The following is a 20,543-nucleotide window of genomic DNA, read 5'->3' as shown; positions in this document are numbered from 1 at the left end:
GTTTGGCTTTGGATAGCTACATTTCTGCACACCCACCTGCTACAAGGCCTGCAGCCCCTTCGCCTCAGAACTTCCCCAGTCTTAATTCAAGCATTCAATTCCTACCACATCCCTCATGCAATGATATGTCGCTTCATTTTTGAAACATTGTCCCCCTCTTGTGGCCTTCCAACTTTGAAATTTACTGTTCAATTTTGAATTAATTCATATATGAATAAAATGGAAAAAGCAACGATTTATCTGGCGAGTTATTTGAATGTTCTGCCTACGTCCACCTGTCTGACAGACGGACGGTATTCTAGTGGCTTGTAGCAGCAGCAGCAGCAGCTAGGTGCGCTGCTTGCCTGCAGTAAATAGGATGTGTCCATCCATGGAACACTGTGATAGGAATCATGCCATTCATAGCACACAATGCTTGGATGTGTTCGACCACGTCTCACAATGGGACCACGTGTCACAATGGGCAGCCCACAGTCTGTAGCAGCTGCGCAGTAGTATTCAGCTTCAGTCTGCTGAGTGAGCCTGAGCAGACAGGTGGGCCATGCTCGCCTCCTGGTTACAATATCTGGCACCAGGAGAGTTAGGCCACGTTCACACGCTGCGGATTCCGCTGCGGATTAATCCGCACGGATTTAGCAAAAACCGCAGATAATCCGCAGGTCCAAAGACCTGCGGATTATCTGCGGTTTTGCCTGCGGTTTGGTCCTGCGGATTCACTATCTCCACAATGGTGGAGATAGGAACCCGCAGTGTTTTCCACAGAAAGAATTGACATGCAATTCTTTCTGCGGATTCAAAACCGCAGCAAATCCGCGCGGTTTTTTCCGCAGCGTCGGCACAGCGTTTTTTTTTCACCGCAGCTAAAACTGCTGCGTGTCTGTAGCGGCCAATCCGCAGCGTGTGCACACAGCCTTAAAGCAAGACCTTTCATTTAGGGAGGGTAGTAGAGGGGGCGGTGTAGGAGCAGTGCTCCTCTGGCCTCTTTCCTAGTACTGAAGCGCGTTTGACCGTGAGGGGAGGGTGGCCTAACAAAAAAGGGGTTGGCCTATGCAAATTAAAAGCGCGTGGAGTGGAATCCTGGGGGAAAAAAAAAAAAAAAAAATCAGCCGCCTGCGCTTTTGTTATGCGCCCAGACTTGGTTTGAATGTCTTCCTCAGGGTGGTGTCTGTGTCATTCTCCACAATGGGTGCCTGTCTTAAGCCCTGTGGCCTTGCAAGCGGCAAACCATTTCTGGTTATCGCTTCTCGGCCTTTTGGCTAAGATCAAGTGTAGTATCTGTTCTTATCAGTTTAATATCTGATACGTCCCCTATCTGGGGACCATATATTAAATGGATTTTTAGAACAGGGAGATGGAAAAAGAGCTTGCTCACTTCACTCCACGTATCAGCCCAGTATGGCAGTTTCTCTGGGAATGGTGCACTCACTCTCTTAAGCGGTTTCCAAAGACAGATTGAATTGAAATCGGGATAAGCAAGTAGTGTTTTCAAAGCATGATTTGAATGCTTTTTTCCAATGTCGCTGCTCTGCAATTAGTTTTTCTTGGTCCAAGTTGCACATTTCCAATTCCTTAGCCTTGATTTAACTTGACCAACTCTTCTACTACTACTACTACTACTACTACTACTACTCTTATTCACCGCTATATGGGAGGCATTGCACTGTATTCAATGTGTCCGTAAAATAATGATCTATCTTGGCCTTTGCTGTTTGGTAGGTATAGGTGTGACAAGCTGCAGTAATGTGTTTGGCTTTGGATAGCTACATTTCTGCACACCCACCTGCTACAAGGCCTGCAGCCCCTTCGCCTCAGAACTTCCCCAGTCTTAATTCAAGCATTCAATTCCTACCACATCCCTCATGCAATGATATGTCGCTTCATTTTTGAAACATTGTCCCCCTCTTGTGGCCTTCCAACTTTGAAATTTACTGTTCAATTTTGAATTAATTCATATATGAATAAAATGGAAAAGCAACGATTTATCTGGCGAGTTATTTGAATGTTCTGCCTACGTCCACCTGTCTGACAGACGGACGGTATTCTAGTGGCTTGTAGCAGCAGCAGCAGCTAGGTGCGCTGCTTGCCTGCAGTAAATAGGATGTGTCCATCCATGGAACACTGTGATAGGAATCATGCCATTCATAGCACACAATGCTTGGATGTGTTCGACCACGTCTCACAATGGGACCACGTGTCACAATGGGCAGCCCACAGTCTGTAGCAGCTGCGCAGTAGTATTCAGCTTCAGTCTGCTGAGTGAGCCTGAGCAGACAGGTGGGCCATGCTCGCCTCCTGGTTACAATATCTGGCACCAGGAGAGTTAGGCCACGTTCACACGCTGCGGATTCCGCTGCGGATTAATCCGCACGGATTTAGCAAAAACCGCAGATAATCCGCAGGTCCAAAGACCTGCGGATTATCTGCGGTTTTGCCTGCGGTTTGGTCCTGCGGATTCACTATCTCCACAATGGTGGAGATAGGAACCCGCAGCGTTTTCCACAGAAAGAATTGACATGCAATTCTTTCTGCGGATTCAAAACCGCAGCAAATCCGCGCGGTTTTTTCCGCAGCGTCGGCACAGCGTTTTTTTTTACCCATTCAAATGAATGGTACTGTACACCGCAGCTAAAACTGCTGCGTGTCTGTAGCGGCCAATCCGCAGCGTGTGCACACAGCCTTAAAGCAAGACCTTTCATTTAGGGAGGGTAGTAGAGGGGGCGGTGTAGGAGCAGTGCTCCTCTGGCCTCTTTCCTAGTACTGAAGCGCGTTTGACCGTGAGGGGAGGGTGGCCTAACAAAAAAGGGGTTGGCCTATGCAAATTAAAAGCGCGTGGAGTGGAATCCTGGGGAAAAAAAAAAAAAAAAAATCAGCCGCCTGCGCTTTTGTTATGCGCCCAGACTTGGTTTGAATGTCTTCCTCAGGGTGGTGTCTGTGTCATTCTCCACAATGGGTGCCTGTCTTAAGCCCTGTGGCCTTGCAAGCGGCAAACCATTTCTGGTTATCGCTTCTCGGCCTTTTGGCTAAGATCAAGTGTAGTATCTGTTCTTATCAGTTTAATATCTGATACGTCCCCTATCTGGGGACCATATATTAAATGGATTTTTAGAACAGGGAGATGGAAAAAGAGCTTGCTCACTTCACTCCACGTATCAGCCCAGTATGGCAGTTTCTCTGGGAATGGTGCACTCACTCTCTTAAGCGGTTTCCAAAGACAGATTGAATTGAAATCGGGATAAGCAAGTAGTGTTTTCAAAGCATGATTTGAATGCTTTTTTCCAATGTCGCTGCTCTGCAATTAGTTTTTCTTGGTCCAAGTTGCACATTTCCAATTCCTTAGCCTTGATTTAACTTGACCAACTCTTCTACTACTACTACTACTACTACTACTACTACTCTTATTCACCGCTATATGGGAGGCATTGCACTGTATTCAATGTGTCCGTAAAATAATGATCTATCTTGGCCTTTGCTGTTTGGTAGGTATAGGTGTGACAAGCTGCAGTAATGTGTTTGGCTTTGGATAGCTACATTTCTGCACACCCACCTGCTACAAGGCCTGCAGCCCCTTCGCCTCAGAACTTCCCCAGTCTTAATTCAAGCATTCAATTCCTACCACATCCCTCATGCAATGATATGTCGCTTCATTTTTGAAACATTGTCCCCCTCTTGTGGCCTTCCAACTTTGAAATTTACTGTTCAATTTTGAATTAATTCATATATGAATAAAATGGAAAAGCAACGATTTATCTGGCGAGTTATTTGAATGTTCTGCCTACGTCCACCTGTCTGACAGACGGACGGTATTCTAGTGGCTTGTAGCAGCAGCAGCAGCTAGGTGCGCTGCTTGCCTGCAGTAAATAGGATGTGTCCATCCATGGAACACTGTGATAGGAATCATGCCATTCATAGCACACAATGCTTGGATGTGTTCGACCACGTCTCACAATGGGACCACGTGTCACAATGGGCAGCCCACAGTCTGTAGCAGCTGCGCAGTAGTATTCAGCTTCAGTCTGCTGAGTGAGCCTGAGCAGACAGGTGGGCCATGCTCGCCTCCTGGTTACAATATCTGGCACCAGGAGAGTTAGGCCACGTTCACACGCTGCGGATTCCGCTGCGGATTAATCCGCACGGATTTAGCAAAAACCGCAGATAATCCGCAGGTCCAAAGACCTGCGGATTATCTGCGGTTTTGCCTGCGGTTTGGTCCTGCGGATTCACTATCTCCACAATGGTGGAGATAGGAACCCGCAGCGTTTTCCACAGAAAGAATTGACATGCAATTCTTTCTGCGGATTCAAAACCGCAGCAAATCCGCGCGGTTTTTTCCGCAGCGTCGGCACAGCGTTTTTTTTTACCCATTCAAATGAATGGTACTGTACACCGCAGCTAAAACTGCTGCGTGTCTGTAGCGGCCAATCCGCAGCGTGTGCACACAGCCTTAAAGCAAGACCTTTCATTTAGGGAGGGTAGTAGAGGGGGCGGTGTAGGAGCAGTGCTCCTCTGGCCTCTTTCCTAGTACTGAAGCGCGTTTTGACCGTGAGGGGAGGGTGGCCTAACAAAAAAGGGGTTGGCCTATGCAAATTAAAAGCGCGTGGAGTGGAATCCTGGGGGAAAAAAAAAAAAAAAAATCAGCCGCCTGCGCTTTTGTTATGCGCCCAGACTTGGTTTGAATGTCTTCCTCAGGGTGGTGTCTGTGTCATTCTCCACAATGGGTGCCTGTCTTAAGCCCTGTGGCCTTGCAAGCGGCAAACCATTTCTGGTTATCGCTTCTCGGCCTTTTGGCTAAGATCAAGTGTAGTATCTGTTCTTATCAGTTTAATATCTGATACGTCCCCTATCTGGGGACCATATATTAAATGGATTTTTAGAACAGGGAGATGGAAAAAGAGCTTGCTCACTTCACTCCACGTATCAGCCCAGTATGGCAGTTTCTCTGGGAATGGTGCACTCACTCTCTTAAGCGGTTTCCAAAGACAGATTGAATTGAAATCGGGATAAGCAAGTAGTGTTTTCAAAGCATGATTTGAATGCTTTTTTCCAATGTCGCTGCTCTGCAATTAGTTTTTCTTGGTCCAAGTTGCACATTTCCAATTCCTTAGCCTTGATTTAACTTGACCAACTCTTCTACTACTACTACTACTACTACTACTACTACTCTTATTCACCGCTATATGGGAGGCATTGCACTGTATTCAATGTGTCCGTAAAAATAATGATCTATCTTGGCCTTTGCTGTTTGGTAGGTATAGGTGTGACAAGCTGCAGTAATGTGTTTGGCTTTGGATAGCTACATTTCTGCACACCCACCTGCTACAAGGCCTGCAGCCCTTCGCCTCAGAACTTCCCCAGTCTTAATTCAAGCATTCAATTCCTACCACATCCCTCATGCAATGATATGTCGCTTCATTTTTGAAACATTGTCCCCCTCTTGTGGCCTTCCAACTTTGAAATTTACTGTTCAATTTTGAATTAATTCATATATGAATAAAATGGAAAAGCAACGATTTATCTGGCGAGTTATTTGAATGTTCTGCCTACGTCCACCTGTCTGACAGACGGACGGTATTCTAGTGGCTTGTAGCAGCAGCAGCAGCTAGGTGCGCTGCTTGCCTGCAGTAAATAGGATGTGTCCATCCATGGAACACTGTGATAGGAATCATGCCATTCATAGCACACAATGCTTGGATGTGTTCGACCACGTCTCACAATGGGACCACGTGTCACAATGGGCAGCCCACAGTCTGTAGCAGCTGCGCAGTAGTATTCAGCTTCAGTCTGCTGAGTGAGCCTGAGCAGACAGGTGGGCCATGCTCGCCTCCTGGTTACAATATCTGGCACCAGGAGAGTTAGGCCACGTTCACACGCTGCGGATTCCGCTGCGGATTAATCCGCACGGATTTAGCAAAAACCGCAGATAATCCGCAGGTCCAAAGACCTGCGGATTATCTGCGGTTTTGCCTGCGGTTTGGTCCTGCGGATTCACTATCTCCACAATGGTGGAGATAGGAACCCGCAGCGTTTTCCACAGAAAGAATTGACATGCAATTCTTTCTGCGGATTCAAAACCGCAGCAAATCCGCGCGGTTTTTTCCGCAGCGTCGGCACAGCGTTTTTTTTTACCCATTCAAATGAATGGTACTGTACACCGCAGCTAAAACTGCTGCGTGTCTGTAGCGGCCAATCCGCAGCGTGTGCACACAGCCTTAAAGCAAGACCTTTCATTTAGGGAGGGTAGTAGAGGGGGCGGTGTAGGAGCAGTGCTCCTCTGGCCTCTTTCCTAGTACTGAAGCGCGTTTGACCGTGAGGGGAGGGTGGCCTAACAAAAAAGGGGTTGGCCTATGCAAATTAAAAGCGCGTGGAGTGGAATCCTGGGGAAAAAAAAAAAAAAAAAATCAGCCGCCTGCGCTTTTGTTATGCGCCCAGACTTGGTTTGAATGTCTTCCTCAGGGTGGTGTCTGTGTCATTCTCCACAATGGGTGCCTGTCTTAAGCCCTGTGGCCTTGCAAGCGGCAAACCATTTCTGGTTATCGCTTCTCGGCCTTTTGGCTAAGATCAAGTGTAGTATCTGTTCTTATCAGTTTAATATCTGATACGTCCCCTATCTGGGGACCATATATTAAATGGATTTTTAGAACAGGGAGATGGAAAAAGAGCTTGCTCACTTCACTCCACGTATCAGCCCAGTATGGCAGTTTCTCTGGGAATGGTGCACTCACTCTCTTAAGCGGTTTCCAAAGACAGATTGAATTGAAATCGGGATAAGCAAGTAGTGTTTTCAAAGCATGATTTGAATGCTTTTTTCCAATGTCGCTGCTCTGCAATTAGTTTTTCTTGGTCCAAGTTGCACATTTCCAATTCCTTAGCCTTGATTTAACTTGACCAACTCTTCTACTACTACTACTACTACTACTACTACTACTCTTATTCACCGCTATATGGGAGGCATTGCACTGTATTCAATGTGTCCGTAAAATAATGATCTATCTTGGCCTTTGCTGTTTGGTAGGTATAGGTGTGACAAGCTGCAGTAATGTGTTTGGCTTTGGATAGCTTGTATTCAATGTGTCCGTAAAATAACGATCTATCTTGGCCTTTGCTGTTTGGTAGGTATAGGTGTGACAAGCTGCAGTAATGTGTTTGGCTTTGGATAGCTACATTTCTGCACACCCACCTGCTACAAAGGCCTGCAGCCCCTTCGCCTCAGAACTTCCCCAGTCTTAATTCAAGCATTCAATTCCTACCACATCCCTCATGCAATGATATGTCGCTTCATTTTTGAAACATTGTCCCCCTCTTGTGGCCTTCCAACTTTGAAATTTACTGTTCAATTTTGAATAATTCATATATGAATAAAATGGAAAAGCAACGATTTATCTGGCGAGTTATTTGAATGTTCTGCCTACGTCCACCTTGTCTGACAGACGGACGGTATTCTAGTGGCTTGTAGCAGCAGCAGCAGCAGCTAGGTGCGCTGCTTGCCTGCAGTAAATAGGATGTGTCCATCCATGGAACACTGTGATAGGAATCATGCCATTCATAGCACACAATGCTTGGATGTGTTCGACCACGTCTCACAATGGGACCACGTGTCACAATGGGCAGCCCACAGTCTGTAGCAGCTGCGCAGTAGTATTCAGCTTCAGTCTGCTGAGTGAGCCTGAGCAGACAGGTGGGCCATGCTCGCCTCCTGGTTACAATATCTGGCACCAGGAGAGTTAGGCCACGTTCACACGCTGCGGATTCCGCTGCGGATTAATCCGCACGGATTTAGCAAAAACCGCAGATAATCCGCAGGTCCAAAGACCTGCGGATTATCTGCGGTTTTGCCTGCGGTTTGGTCCTGCGGATTCACTATCTCCACAATGGTGGAGATAGGAACCCGCAGTGTTTTCCACAGAAAGAATTGACATGCAATTCTTTCTGCGGATTCAAAACCGCAGCAAATCCGCGCGGTTTTTTCCGCAGCGTCGGCACCAGCGTTTTTTTTTTACCCATTCAAATGAATGGTACTGTACACCGCAGCTAAAACTGCTGCGTGTCTGTAGCGGCCAATCCGCAGCGTGTGCACACAGCCTTAAAGGCAAGACCTTTCATTTAGGGAGGGTAGTAGAGGGGGCGGTGTAGGAGCAGTGCTCCTCTGGCCTCTTTCCTAGTACTGAAGCGCGTTTGACCGTGAGGGGAGGGTGGCCTAACAAAAAAGGGGTTGGCCTATGCAAATTAAAAGCGCGTGGAGTGGAATCCTGGGGAAAAAAAAAAAAAAAAAAAATCAGCCGCCTGCGCTTTTGTTATGCGCCCAGACTTGGTTTGAATGTCTTCCTCAGGGTGGTGTCTGTGTCATTCTCCACAATGGGTGCCTGTCTTAAGCCCTGTGGCCTTGCAAGCGGCAAACCATTTCTGGTTATCGCTTCTCGGCGCTTTTGGCTAAGATCAAGTGTAGTATCTGTTCTTATCAGTTTAATATCTGATACGTCCCCTATCTGGGGACCATATATTCAATGGATTTTTAGAACAGGGAGATGAAAAAGAGCTTGCTCACTTCACTCCACGTATCAGCCCAGTATGGCAGTTTCTCTGGGAATGGTGCACTCACTCTCTTAGCGGTTTCCAAAGACAGATTGAATTGAAATCGGGATAAGCAAGTAGTGTTTTCAAAGCATGATTTGAATGCTTTTTTTCCAATGTCGCCGCTCTGCAATTAGTTTTTCTTGGTCCAAGTTGCACATTTCCAATTCCTTAGCCTTGATTTAACTTGACCAACTCTTCTACTAACTACTACTACTACTACTACTACTACTACTACTACTACTACTCTTATTCACCGCTATATGGGAGGCATTGCACTGTATTCAATGTGTCCGTAAAATAACGATCTATCTTGGCCTTTGCTGTTTGGTAGGTATAGGTGTGACAAGCTGCAGTAATGTGTTTGCTTTGGATAGCTACATTTCTGCACACCCACCTGCTACAAGGCCTGCAGCCCCTTCGCCTCAGAACTTCCCCAGTCTTAATTCAAGCATTCAATTCCTACCACATCCCTCATGCAATGATATGTCGCTTCATTTTTTGAAACATTGTCCCCCTCTTGTGGCCTTCCAACTTTGAAATTTACTGTTCAATTTTGAATTAATTCATATATGAATAAAATGGAAAAGCAACGATTTATCTGGCGAGTTATTTGAATGTTCTGCCTACGTCCACCTGTCTGACAGACGGACGGTATTCTAGTGGCTTGTAGCAGCAGCAGCAGCAGCTAGGTGCGCTGCTTGCCTGCAGTAAATAGGATGTGTCCATCCATGGAACACTGTGATAGGAATCATGCCATTCATAGCACACAATGCTTGGATGTGTTCGACCACGTCCTCACAATGGGACCACGTGTCACAATGGGCAGCCCACAGTCTGTAGCAGCTGCGCAGTAGTATTCAGCTTCAGTCTGCTGAGTGAGCCTGAGCAGACAGGTGGGCCATGCTCGCCTCCTGGTTACAATATCTGGCACAGGAGAGTTAGGCCACGTTCACACGCTGCGGATTCCGCTGCGGATTAATCCGCACGGATTTAGCAAAAACCGCAGATAATCCGCAGGTCCAAAGACCTGCGGATTATCTGCGGTTTTGCCTGCGGTTTGGTCCTGCGGATTCACTATCCTCCACAATGGTGGAGATAGGAAACCGCAGTGTTTTCCACAGAAAGAATTGACATGCAATTCTTTCTGCGGATCAAAACCGCAGCAAATACGCGCGGTTTTTTTCCCGCAGCGTCGGCACAGCGTTTTTTTTTTACCCCATTCAAATGAATGGTACTGTACACCGCAGCTAAAACTGCTGCGTGTCTGTAGCGGCCAATCCGCAGCGTGTGCACACAGCCTTAAAGCAAGACCCTTTCATTTAGGGAGGGTAGTAGAGGGGGCGTTGTAGGAGCAGTGCTCCTCTGCCTCTTTCCTAGTACTGAAGCGCGTTTGACCGTGAGGGGAGGGTGGCCTAACAAAAAAGGGGTTGGCCTATGCAAATTAAAAGCGCGTGGAGTGAAATCCTGGGGAAAAAAAAAAAAAAAAAATCAGCCGCCTGCGCTTTTGTTATGCGCCCAGACTTGGTTTGAATGTCTTCCTCAGGGTGGTGTCTGTGTCATTCTCCACAATGGGTGCCTGTCTTAAGCCCTGTGGCCTTGCAAGCGGCAAACCATTTCTGGTTATCGCTTCTCGGCCTTTTGGCTAAGATCAAGTGTAGTATCTGTTCTTATCAGTTTAATATCTGATACGTCCCCTATCTGGGGACCATATATATAAATTGGATTTTTAGAACAGGGAGATGGATAAAAGAGCTTGCTCACTTCACTCCACGTATCAGCCCAGTATGGCAGTTTCTCTGGGAATGGTGCACTCACCTCTCTTAAGCGGTTTCCAAAGACAGATTGAATTGAAATCGGATAAGCAAGTAGTGTTTTCAAAGCATGATTAGAATGCTTTTTTCCAATGTCGCCGCTCTGCAATTAGTTTTTCTTGGTCCAAGTTGCACATTTCCAATTCCTTAGCTTGATTTAACTTGACCAACTCTTCTACTACTACTACTACTACTACTACTACTACCTACTACTACTACTACTCTTATTCACCGCTATATGGGAGGCATTGCACTGTATTCAATGTGTCGTAAAATACGATCTATCTTGGCCTTTGCTGTTTGGTAGGTATAGGTGTGACAAGCTGCAGTAATGTGTTTGGCTTTGGATAGCTACATTTCTGCACACCCACCTGCTACAAGGCCTGCAGCCCCTTCGCCTCAGAACTTCCCAGTCTTAATTCAAGCATTCAATCCTCACCACTCCCTCATGCAATGATATGTCGCCCTTCATTTTTGAAACATTGTCCCCCTCTTGTGGCCTTCCAACTTTGAAATTTACTGTTCAATTTTGAATTATTTCATATATGAATAAAATGGAAAAGCAACGATTATCTGGCGAGTTATTTGAATGTTCTGCCTACGTCCACCTGTCTGACAGACGGACGGTATTCTAGTGGCTTGTAGCAGCAGCAGCAGCAGCTAGGTGCGCTGCTTGGCCTGCAGTAAATAGGATGTGTCCATCCATGGAACACTGTGATAGGAATCATGCCATTCATAGCACACAATGCTTGGATGTGTTCGACCACGTCTCACAATGGGACACGTGTCACAATGGGCAGCCCACAGTCTGTAGCAGCTGCGCAGTAGTATTCAGCTTCAGTCTGCTGAGTGAGCCTGAGCAGACAGGTGGGCCCATGCTCGCCTCCTGGTTACAATATCTGGCACCAGGAGAGTTAGGGCCACGTTCACAACGCTGCGGATTCGCTGCGGATTAATCCGCACGGATTTAGCAAAAACCGCAGGATAATCCGCAGGTCCAAAGACCTGCGGATTATCTGCGGTTTTGCCTGCGGTTTGGTCCTGCGGATTCACTATCTCCACAATGGTGGAGATAGGAACCCGCAGTGTTTTCCACAGAAAGAATTGACATGCAATTCTTTCTGCGGATTCAAAACCGCAGCAAATCCGCGCGGTTTTTTCCGCAGCGTCGGCACAGCGTTTTTTTTTTACCCATTCAAATGAATGGTACTGTACACCGCAGCTAAAACTGCTGCGTGTCTGTAGCGGCCAATCCGCAGCGTGTGCACACAGCCTTAAAGCAAGACCTTTCATTTAGGGAGGGTAGTAGAGGGGGCGGTGTAGGAGCAGTGCTCCTCTGGCCTCTTTCCTAGTACTGAAGCGCGTTTGACCGTGAGGGGAGGGTGGCCCTAACAAAAAAGGGGTTGGCCTATGCAAATTAAAGCGCGTGGAGTGGAATCCTGGGGAAAAAAAAAAAAAAAAAAATCAGCCGCCTGCGCTTTTGTTATGCGCCCAGACTTGGTTTGAATGTCTTCCTCAGGGTGGTGTCTGTGTCATTCTCCACAATGGGTGCCTGTCTTAAGCCCTGTGGCCTTGCAAGCGGCAAACCATTTCTGGTTATCGCTTCTCGGCCTTTTGGCTAAGATCAAGTGTAGTATCTGTTCTTATCAGTTTAATATCTGATACGTCCCCTATCTGGGGACCATATATTAAATGGATTTTTAGAACAGGGAGATGGAAAAAGAGCTTGCTCACTTCACTCCACGTATCAGCCCAGTATGGCAGTTTCTCTGGGAATGGTGCACTCACTCTCTTAAGCGGTTTCCAAAGACAGATTGAATTGAAATCGGGATAAGCAAGTAGTGTTTTCAAAGCATGATTTGAATGCTTTTTTCCAATGTCGCCGCTCTGCAATTAGTTTTTCTTGGTCCAAGTTGCACATTTCCAATTCCTTAGCCTTGATTTAACTTGACCAACTCTTCTACTACTACTACTACTACTACTACTACTACTACTACTACTACTCTTATTCACCGCTATATGGGAGGCATTGCACTGTATTCAATGTGTCCGTAAAATAACGATCTATCTTGGCCTTTGCTGTTTGGTAGGTATAGGTGTGACAAGCTGCAGTAATGTGTTTGGCTTTGGATAGCTACATTTCTGCACACCCACCTGCTACAAGGCCTGCAGCCCCTTCGCCTCAGAACTTCCCCAGTCTTAATTCAAGCATTCAATTCCTACCACATCCCTCATGCAATGATATGTCGCTTCATTTTTGAAACATTGTCCCCCTCTTGTGGCCTTCCAACTTTGAAATTTACTGTTCAATTTTGAATTAATTCATATATGAATAAAATGGAAAAGCAACGATTTATCTGGCGAGTTATTTGAATGTTCTGCCTACGTCCACCTGTCTGACAGACGGACGGTATTCTAGTGGCTTGTAGCAGCAGCAGCAGCAGCTAGGTGCGCTGCTTGCCTGCAGTAAATAGGATGTGTCCATCCATGGAACACTGTGATAGGAATCATGCCATTCATAGCACACAATGCTTGGATGTGTTCGACCACGTCTCACAATGGGACCACGTGTCACAATGGGCAGCCCACAGTCTGTAGCAGCTGCGCAGTAGTATTCAGCTTCAGTCTGCTGAGTGAGCCTGAGCAGACAGGTGGGCCATGCTCGCCTCCTGGTTACAATATCTGGCACCAGGAGAGTTAGGCCACGTTCACACGCTGCGGATTCCGCTGCGGATTAATCCGCACGGATTTAGCAAAAACCGCAGATAATCCGCAGGTCCAAAGACCTGCGGATTATCTGCGGTTTTGCCTGCGGTTTGGTCCTGCGGATTCACTATCTCCACAATGGTGGAGATAGGAACCCGCAGTGTTTTCCACAGAAAGAATTGACATGCAATTCTTTCTGCGGATTCAAAACCGCAGCAAATCCGCGCGGTTTTTTCCGCAGCGTCGGCACAGCGTTTTTTTTTACCCATTCAAATGAATGGTACTGTACACCGCAGCTAAAACTGCTGCGTGTCTGTAGCGGCCAATCCGCAGCGTGTGCACACAGCCTTAAAGCAAGACCTTTCATTTAGGGAGGGTAGTAGAGGGGGCGGTGTAGGAGCAGTGCTCCTCTGGCCTCTTTCCTAGTACTGAAGCGCGTTTGACCGTGAGGGGAGGGTGGCCTAACAAAAAAGGGGTTGGCCTATGCAAATTAAAAGCGCGTGGAGTGGAATCCTGGGGAAAAAAAAAAAAAAAAAATCAGCCGCCTGCGCTTTTGTTATGCGCCCAGACTTGGTTTGAATGTCTTCCTCAGGGTGGTGTCTGTGTCATTCTCCACAATGGGTGCCTGTCTTAAGCCCTGTGGCCTTGCAAGCGGCAAACCATTTCTGGTTATCGCTTCTCGGCCTTTTGGCTAAGATCAAGTGTAGTATCTGTTCTTATCAGTTTAATATCTGATACGTCCCCTATCTGGGGACCATATATTAAATGGATTTTTAGAACAGGGAGATGGAAAAAGAGCTTGCTCACTTCACTCCACGTATCAGCCCAGTATGGCAGTTTCTCTGGGAATGGTGCACTCACTCTCTTAAGCGGTTTCCAAAGACAGATTGAATTGAAATCGGGATAAGCAAGTAGTGTTTTCAAAGCATGATTTGAATGCTTTTTTCCAATGTCGCCGCTCTGCAATTAGTTTTTCTTGGTCCAAGTTGCACATTTCCAATTCCTTAGCCTTGATTTAACTTGACCAACTCTTCTACTACTACTACTACTACTACTACTACTACTACTACTACTACTACTACTCTTATTCACCGCTATATGGGAGGCATTGCACTGTATTCAATGTGTCCGTAAAATAACGATCTATCTTGGCCTTTGCTGTTTGGTAGGTATAGGTGTGACAAGCTGCAGTAATGTGTTTGGCTTTGGATAGCTACATTTCTGCACACCCACCTGCTACAAGGCCTGCAGCCCTTCGCCTCAGAACTTCCCCAGTCTTAATTCAAGCATTCAATTCCTACCACATCCCTCATGCAATGATATGTCGCTTCATTTTTGAAACATTGTCCCCCTCTTGTGGCCTTCCAACTTTGAAATTTACTGTTCAATTTTGAATTAATTCATATATGAATAAAATGGAAAAGCAACGATTTATCTGGCGAGTTATTTGAATGTTCTGCCTACGTCCACCTGTCTGACAGACGGACGGTATTCTAGTGGCTTGTAGCAGCAGCAGCAGCAGCTAGGTGCGCTGCTTGCCTGCAGTAAATAGGATGTGTCCATCCATGGAACACTGTGATAGGAATCATGCCATTCATAGCACACAATGCTTGGATGTGTTCGACCACGTCTCACAATGGGACCACGTGTCACAATGGGCAGCCCACAGTCTGTAGCAGCTGCGCAGTAGTATTCAGCTTCAGTCTGCTGAGTGAGCCTGAGCAGACAGGTGGGCCATGCTCGCCTCCTGGTTACAATATCTGGCACCAGGAGAGTTAGGCCACGTTCACACGCTGCGGATTCCGCTGCGGATTAATCCGCACGGATTTAGCAAAAACCGCAGATAATCCGCAGGTCCAAAGACCTGCGGATTATCTGCGGTTTTGCCTGCGGTTTGGTCCTGCGGATTCACTATCTCCACAATGGTGGAGATAGGAACCCGCAGTGTTTTCCACAGAAAGAATTGACATGCAATTCTTTCTGCGGATTCAAAACCGCAGCAAATCCGCGCGGTTTTTTCCGCAGCGTCGGCACAGCGTTTTTTTTTACCCATTCAAATGAATGGTACTGTACACCGCAGCTAAAACTGCTGCGTGTCTGTAGCGGCCAATCCGCAGCGTGTGCACACAGCCTTAAAGCAAGACCTTTCATTTAGGGAGGGTAGTAGAGGGGGCGGTGTAGGAGCAGTGCTCCTCTGGCCTCTTTCCTAGTACTGAAGCGCGTTTGACCGTGAGGGGAGGGTGGCCTAACAAAAAAGGGGTTGGCCTATGCAAATTAAAAGCGCGTGGAGTGGAATCCTGGGGAAAAAAAAAAAAAAAAAAATCAGCCGCCTGCGCTTTTGTTATGCGCCCAGACTTGGTTTGAATGTCTTCCTCAGGGTGGTGTCTGTGTCATTCTCCACAATGGGTGCCTGTCTTAAGCCCTGTGGCCTTGCAAGCGGCAAACCCATTTCTGGTTATCGCTTCTCGGCCTTTTGGCTAAGATCAAGTGTAGTATCTGTTCTTATCAGTTTAATATCTGATACGTCCCCTATCTGGGGACCATATATTAAATGGATTTTTAGAACAGGGAGATGGAAAAAGAGCTTGCTCACTTCACTCCACGTATCAGCCCAGTATGGCAGTTTCTCTGGGAATGGTGCACTCACTCTCTTAAGCGGTTTCCAAAGACAGATTGAATTGAAATCGGGATAAGCAAGTAGTGTTTTCAAAGCATGATTTGAATGCTTTTTTCCAATGTCGCCGCTCTGCAATTAGTTTTTCTTGGTCCAAGTTGCACATTTCCAATTCCTTAGCCTTGATTTAACTTGACCAACTCTTCTACTACTACTACTACTACTACTACTACTACTACTACTACTACTCTTATTCACCGCTATATGGGAGGCATTGCACTGTATTCAATGTGTCCGTAAAATAACGATCTATCTTGGCCTTTGCTGTTTGGTAGGTATAGGTGTGACAAGCTGCAGTAATGTGTTTGGCTTTGGATAGCTACATTTCTGCACACCCACCTGCTACAAGGCCTGCAGCCCCTTCGCCTCAGAACTTCCCCAGTCTTAATTCAAGCATTCAATTCCTACCACATCCCTCATGCAATGATATGTCGCTTCATTTTTGAAACATTGTCCCCCTCTTGTGGCCTTCCAACTTTGAAATTTACTGTTCAATTTTGAATTAATTCATATATGAATAAAATGGAAAAGCAACGATTTATCTGGCGAGTTATTTGAATGTTCTGCCTACGTCCACCTGTCTGACAGACGGACGGTATTCTAGTGGCTTGTAGCAGCAGCAGCAGCAGCTAGGTGCGCTGCTTGCCTGCAGTAAATAGGATGTGTCCATCCATGGAACACTGTGATAGGAATCATGCCATTCATAGCACACAATGCTTGGATGTGTTCGACCACGTCTCACAATGGGACCACGTGTCACAATGGGCAGCCCACAGTCTGTAGCAGCTGCGCAGTAGTATTCAGCTTCAGTCTGCTGAGTGAGCCTGAGCAGACAGGTGGGCCATGCTCGCCTCCTGGTTACAATATCTGGCACCAGGAGAGTTAGGCCACGTTCACACGCTGCGGATTCCGCTGCGGATTAATCCGCACGGATTTAGCAAAAACCGCAGATAATCCGCAGGTCCAAAGACCTGCGGATTATCTGCGGTTTTGCCTGCGGTTTGGTCCTGCGGATTCACTATCTCCACAATGGTGGAGATAGGAACCCGCAGTGTTTTCCACAGAAAGAATTGACATGCAATTCTTTCTGCGGATTCAAAACCGCAGCAAATCCGCGCGGTTTTTTTCCGCAGCGTCGGCACAGCGTTTTTTTTTTACCCATTCAAATGAATGGTACTGTACACCGCAGCTAAAACTGCTGCGTGTCTGTAGCGGCCAATCCGCAGCGTGTGCACACAGCCTTAAAGCAAGGACCTTTCATTTAGGGAGGGTAGTAGAGGGGGCGGTGTAGGAGCAGTGCTCCTCTGGCCTCTTTCCTAGTACTGAAGCGCGTTTGACCGTGAGGGGAGGGTGGCCTAACAAAAAAGGGGTTGGCCTATGCAAATTAAAAGCGCGTGGAGTGGAATCCTGGGGAAAAAAAAAAAAAAAAAAATCAGCCGCCTGCGCTTTTGTTATGCGCCCAGACTTGGTTTGAATGTCTTCCTCAGGGTGGTGTCTGTGTCATTCTCCACAATGGGTGCCTGTCTTAAGCCCTGTGGCCTTGCAAGCGGCAAACCATTTCTGGTTATCGCTTCTCGGCCTTTTGGCTAAGATCAAGTGTAGTATCTGTTCTTATCAGTTTAATATCTGATACGTCCCCTATCTGGGGACCATATATTAAATGGATTTTTAGAACAGGGAGATGGAAAAAGAGCTTGCTCACTTCACTCCACGTATCAGCCCAGTATGGCAGTTTCTCTGGGAATGGTGCACTCACTCTCTTAAGCGGTTTCCAAAGACAGATTGAATTGAAATCGGGATAAGCAAGTAGTGTTTTCAAAGCATGATTTGAATGCTTTTTTCCAATGTCGCCGCTCTGCAATTAGTTTTTCTTGGTCCAAGTTGCACATTTCCAATTCCTTAGCCTTGATTTAACTTGACCAACTCTTCTACTACTACTACTACTACTACTACTACTACTACTACTACTACTACTCTTATTCACCGCTATATGGGAGGCATTGCACTGTATTCAATGTGTCCGTAAAATAACGATCTATCTTGGCCTTTGCTGTTTGGTAGGTATAGGTGTGACAAGCTGCAGTAATGTGTTTGGCTTTGGATAGCTACATTTCTGCACACCCACCTGCTACAAGGCCTGCAGCCCCTTCGCCTCAGAACTTCCCCAGTCTTAATTCAAGCATTCAATTCCTACCACATCCCTCATGCAATGATATGTCGCTTCATTTTTGAAACATTGTCCCCCTCTTGTGGCCTTCCAACTTTGAAATTTACTGTTCAATTTTGAATTAATTCATATATGAATAAAATGGAAAAGCAACGATTTATCTGGCGAGTTATTTGAATGTTCTGCCTACGTCCACCTGTCTGACAGACGGACGGTATTCTAGTGGCTTGTAGCAGCAGCAGCAGCAGCTAGGTGCGCTGCTTGCCTGCAGTAAATAGGATGTGTCCATCCATGGAACACTGTGATAGGAATCATGCCATTCATAGCACACAATGCTTGGATGTGTTCGACCACGTCTCACAATGGGACCACGTGTCACAATGGGCAGCCCACAGTCTGTAGCAGCTGCGCAGTAGTATTCAGCTTCAGTCTGCTGAGTGAGCCTGAGCAGACAGGTGGGCCATGCTCGCCTCCTGGTTACAATATCTGGCACCAGGAGAGTTAGGCCACGTTCACACGCTGCGGATTCCGCTGCGGATTAATCCGCACGGATTTAGCAAAAACCGCAGATAATCCGCAGGTCCAAAGACCTGCGGATTATCTGCGGTTTTGCCTGCGGTTTGGTCCTGCGGATTCACTATCTCCACAATGGTGGAGATAGGAACCCGCAGTGTTTTCCACAGAAAGAATTGACATGCAATTCTTTCTGCGGATTCAAAACCGCAGCAAATCCGCGCGGTTTTTTCCGCAGCGTCGGCACAGCGTTTTTTTTTTACCCATTCAAATGAATGGTACTGTACACCGCAGCTAAAACTGCTGCGTGTCTGTAGCGGCCAATCCGCAGCGTGTGCACACAGCCTTAAAGCAAGACCTTTCATTTAGGGAGGGTAGTAGAGGGGGGCGGTGTAGGAGCAGTGCTCCTCTGGCCTCTTTCCTAGTACTGAAGCGCGTTTGACCGTGAGGGGAGGGTGGCCTAACAAAAAAGGGGTTGGCCTATGCAAATTAAAAGCGCGTGGAGTGGAATCCTGGGGAAAAAAAAAAAAAAAAAAATCAGCCGCCTGCGCTTTTGTTATGCGCCCAGACTTGGTTTGAATGTCTTCCTCAGGGTGGTGTCTGTGTCATTCTCCACAATGGGTGCCTGTCTTAAGCCCCTGTGGCCTTGCAAGCGGCAAACCATTTCTGGTTATCGCTTCTCGGCCTTTTGGCTAAGATCAAGTGTAGTATCTGTTCTTATCAGTTTAATATCTGATACGTCCCCTATCTGGGGACCATATATTAAATGGATTTTTAGAACAGGGGAGATGGAAAAAGAGCTTGCTCACTTCACTCCACGTATCAGCCCAGTATGGCAGTTTCTCTGGGAATGGTGCACTCACTCTCTTAAGCGGTTTCCAAAGACAGATTGAATTGAAATCGGGATAAGCAAGTAGTGTTTTCAAAGCATGATTTGAATGCTTTTTTCCAATGTCGCCGCTCTGCAATTAGTTTTTCTTGGTCCAAGTTGCACATTTCCAATTCCTTAGCCTTGATTTAACTTGACCAACTCTTCTACTACTACTACTACTACTACTACTACTACTACTACTACTACTACTCTTATTCACCGCTATATGGGAGGCATTGCACTGTATTCAATGTGTCCGTAAAATAACGATCTATCTTGGCCTTTGCTGTTTGGTAGGTATAGGTGTGACAAGCTGCAGTAATGTGTTTGGCTTTGGATAGCTACATTTCTGCACACCCACCTGCTACAAGGCCTGCAGCCCCTTCGCCTCAGAACTTCCCCAGTCTTAATTCAAGCATTCAATTCCTACCACATCCCTCATGCAATGATATGTCGCTTCATTTTTGAAACATTGTCCCCCTCTTGTGGCCTTCCAACTTTGAAATTTACTGTTCAATTTTGAATTAATTCATATATGAATAAAATGGAAAAGCAACGATTTATCTGGCGAGTTATTTGAATGTTCTGCCTACGTCCACCTGTCTGACAGACGGACGGTATTCTAGTGGCTTGTAGCAGCAGCAGCAGCAGCTAGGTGCGCTGCTTGCCTGCAGTAAATAGGATGTGTCCATCCATGGAACACTGTGATAGGAATCATGCCATTCATAGCACACAATGCTTGGATGTGTTCGACCACGTCTCACAATGGGACCACGTGTCACAATGGGCAGCCCACAGTCTGTAGCAGCTGCGCAGTAGTATTCAGCTTCAGTCTGCTGAGTGAGCCTGAGCAGACAGGTGGGCCATGCTCGCCTCCTGGTTACAATATCTGGCACCAGGAGAGTTAGGCCACGTTCACACGCTGCGGATTCCGCTGCGGATTAATCCGCACGGATTTAGCAAAAACCGCAGATAATCCGCAGGTCCAAAGACCTGCGGATTATCTGCGGTTTTGCCTGCGGTTTGGTCCTGCGGATTCACTATCTCCACAATGGTGGAGATAGGAACCCGCAGTGTTTTCCACAGAAAGAATTGACATGCAATTCTTTCTGCGGATTCAAAACCGCAGCAAATCCGCGCGGTTTTTTCCGCAGCGTCGGCACAGCGTTTTTTTTTTACCCATTCAAATGAATGGTACTGTACACCGCAGCTAAAACTGCTGCGTGTCTGTAG

At 46.7% G+C, this 20,543-nt stretch overlaps 11 non-coding genes across 11 annotated transcripts; all 11 read left to right on the top strand.

The window, feature by feature from the left end:
• The first annotated feature begins 1,236 nt into the window (after positions 1 to 1,236).
• LOC141080174 (U2 spliceosomal RNA) lies at positions 1,237 to 1,427 on the top strand. Its single transcript, XR_012228764.1, has one exon. It is a non-coding gene; the product is annotated as a U2 spliceosomal RNA (small nuclear RNA).
• Positions 1,428 to 3,000: 1,573 nt separating this feature from the next.
• LOC141080173 (U2 spliceosomal RNA) lies at positions 3,001 to 3,191 on the top strand. The gene has a single exon (XR_012228763.1). It is a non-coding gene; the product is annotated as a U2 spliceosomal RNA (small nuclear RNA).
• A 1,574-nt stretch (positions 3,192 to 4,765) lies between these two features.
• Positions 4,766 to 4,956, top strand: LOC141080172 (U2 spliceosomal RNA). Its single transcript, XR_012228762.1, has one exon. It is a non-coding gene; the product is annotated as a U2 spliceosomal RNA (small nuclear RNA).
• A 1,573-nt stretch (positions 4,957 to 6,529) lies between these two features.
• LOC141080195 (U2 spliceosomal RNA) lies at positions 6,530 to 6,720 on the top strand. Its single transcript, XR_012228784.1, has one exon. It is a non-coding gene; the product is annotated as a U2 spliceosomal RNA (small nuclear RNA).
• A 1,683-nt stretch (positions 6,721 to 8,403) lies between these two features.
• LOC141080191 (U2 spliceosomal RNA) lies at positions 8,404 to 8,594 on the top strand. Its single transcript, XR_012228781.1, has one exon. It is a non-coding gene; the product is annotated as a U2 spliceosomal RNA (small nuclear RNA).
• A 1,596-nt stretch (positions 8,595 to 10,190) lies between these two features.
• Positions 10,191 to 10,384, top strand: LOC141080188 (U2 spliceosomal RNA). Its single transcript, XR_012228778.1, has one exon. It is a non-coding gene; the product is annotated as a U2 spliceosomal RNA (small nuclear RNA).
• A 1,593-nt stretch (positions 10,385 to 11,977) lies between these two features.
• Positions 11,978 to 12,168, top strand: LOC141080194 (U2 spliceosomal RNA). Its single transcript, XR_012228783.1, has one exon. It is a non-coding gene; the product is annotated as a U2 spliceosomal RNA (small nuclear RNA).
• A 1,588-nt stretch (positions 12,169 to 13,756) lies between these two features.
• LOC141080192 (U2 spliceosomal RNA) lies at positions 13,757 to 13,947 on the top strand. The gene has a single exon (XR_012228782.1). It is a non-coding gene; the product is annotated as a U2 spliceosomal RNA (small nuclear RNA).
• A 1,595-nt stretch (positions 13,948 to 15,542) lies between these two features.
• On the top strand, positions 15,543 to 15,733 carry LOC141080182 (U2 spliceosomal RNA). The gene has a single exon (XR_012228772.1). It is a non-coding gene; the product is annotated as a U2 spliceosomal RNA (small nuclear RNA).
• A 1,592-nt stretch (positions 15,734 to 17,325) lies between these two features.
• LOC141080171 (U2 spliceosomal RNA) lies at positions 17,326 to 17,516 on the top strand. Its single transcript, XR_012228761.1, has one exon. It is a non-coding gene; the product is annotated as a U2 spliceosomal RNA (small nuclear RNA).
• Positions 17,517 to 19,111: 1,595 nt separating this feature from the next.
• Positions 19,112 to 19,303, top strand: LOC141080187 (U2 spliceosomal RNA). The gene has a single exon (XR_012228777.1). It is a non-coding gene; the product is annotated as a U2 spliceosomal RNA (small nuclear RNA).
• Positions 19,304 to 20,543: the final 1,240 nt, after the last annotated feature.

Source organism: Dendrobates tinctorius, unplaced genomic scaffold (assembly GCF_039654945.1).
Source record: "Dendrobates tinctorius isolate UK_male_01 unplaced genomic scaffold, ASM3965494v1 ptg000765l, whole genome shotgun sequence".
NCBI classification, from domain to species: domain Eukaryota; kingdom Metazoa; phylum Chordata; class Amphibia; order Anura; family Dendrobatidae; genus Dendrobates; species Dendrobates tinctorius.
The sequence above is the reverse complement of the archived record's forward strand: the minus strand, read 5'-3'. Positions and strand labels throughout refer to the sequence as shown.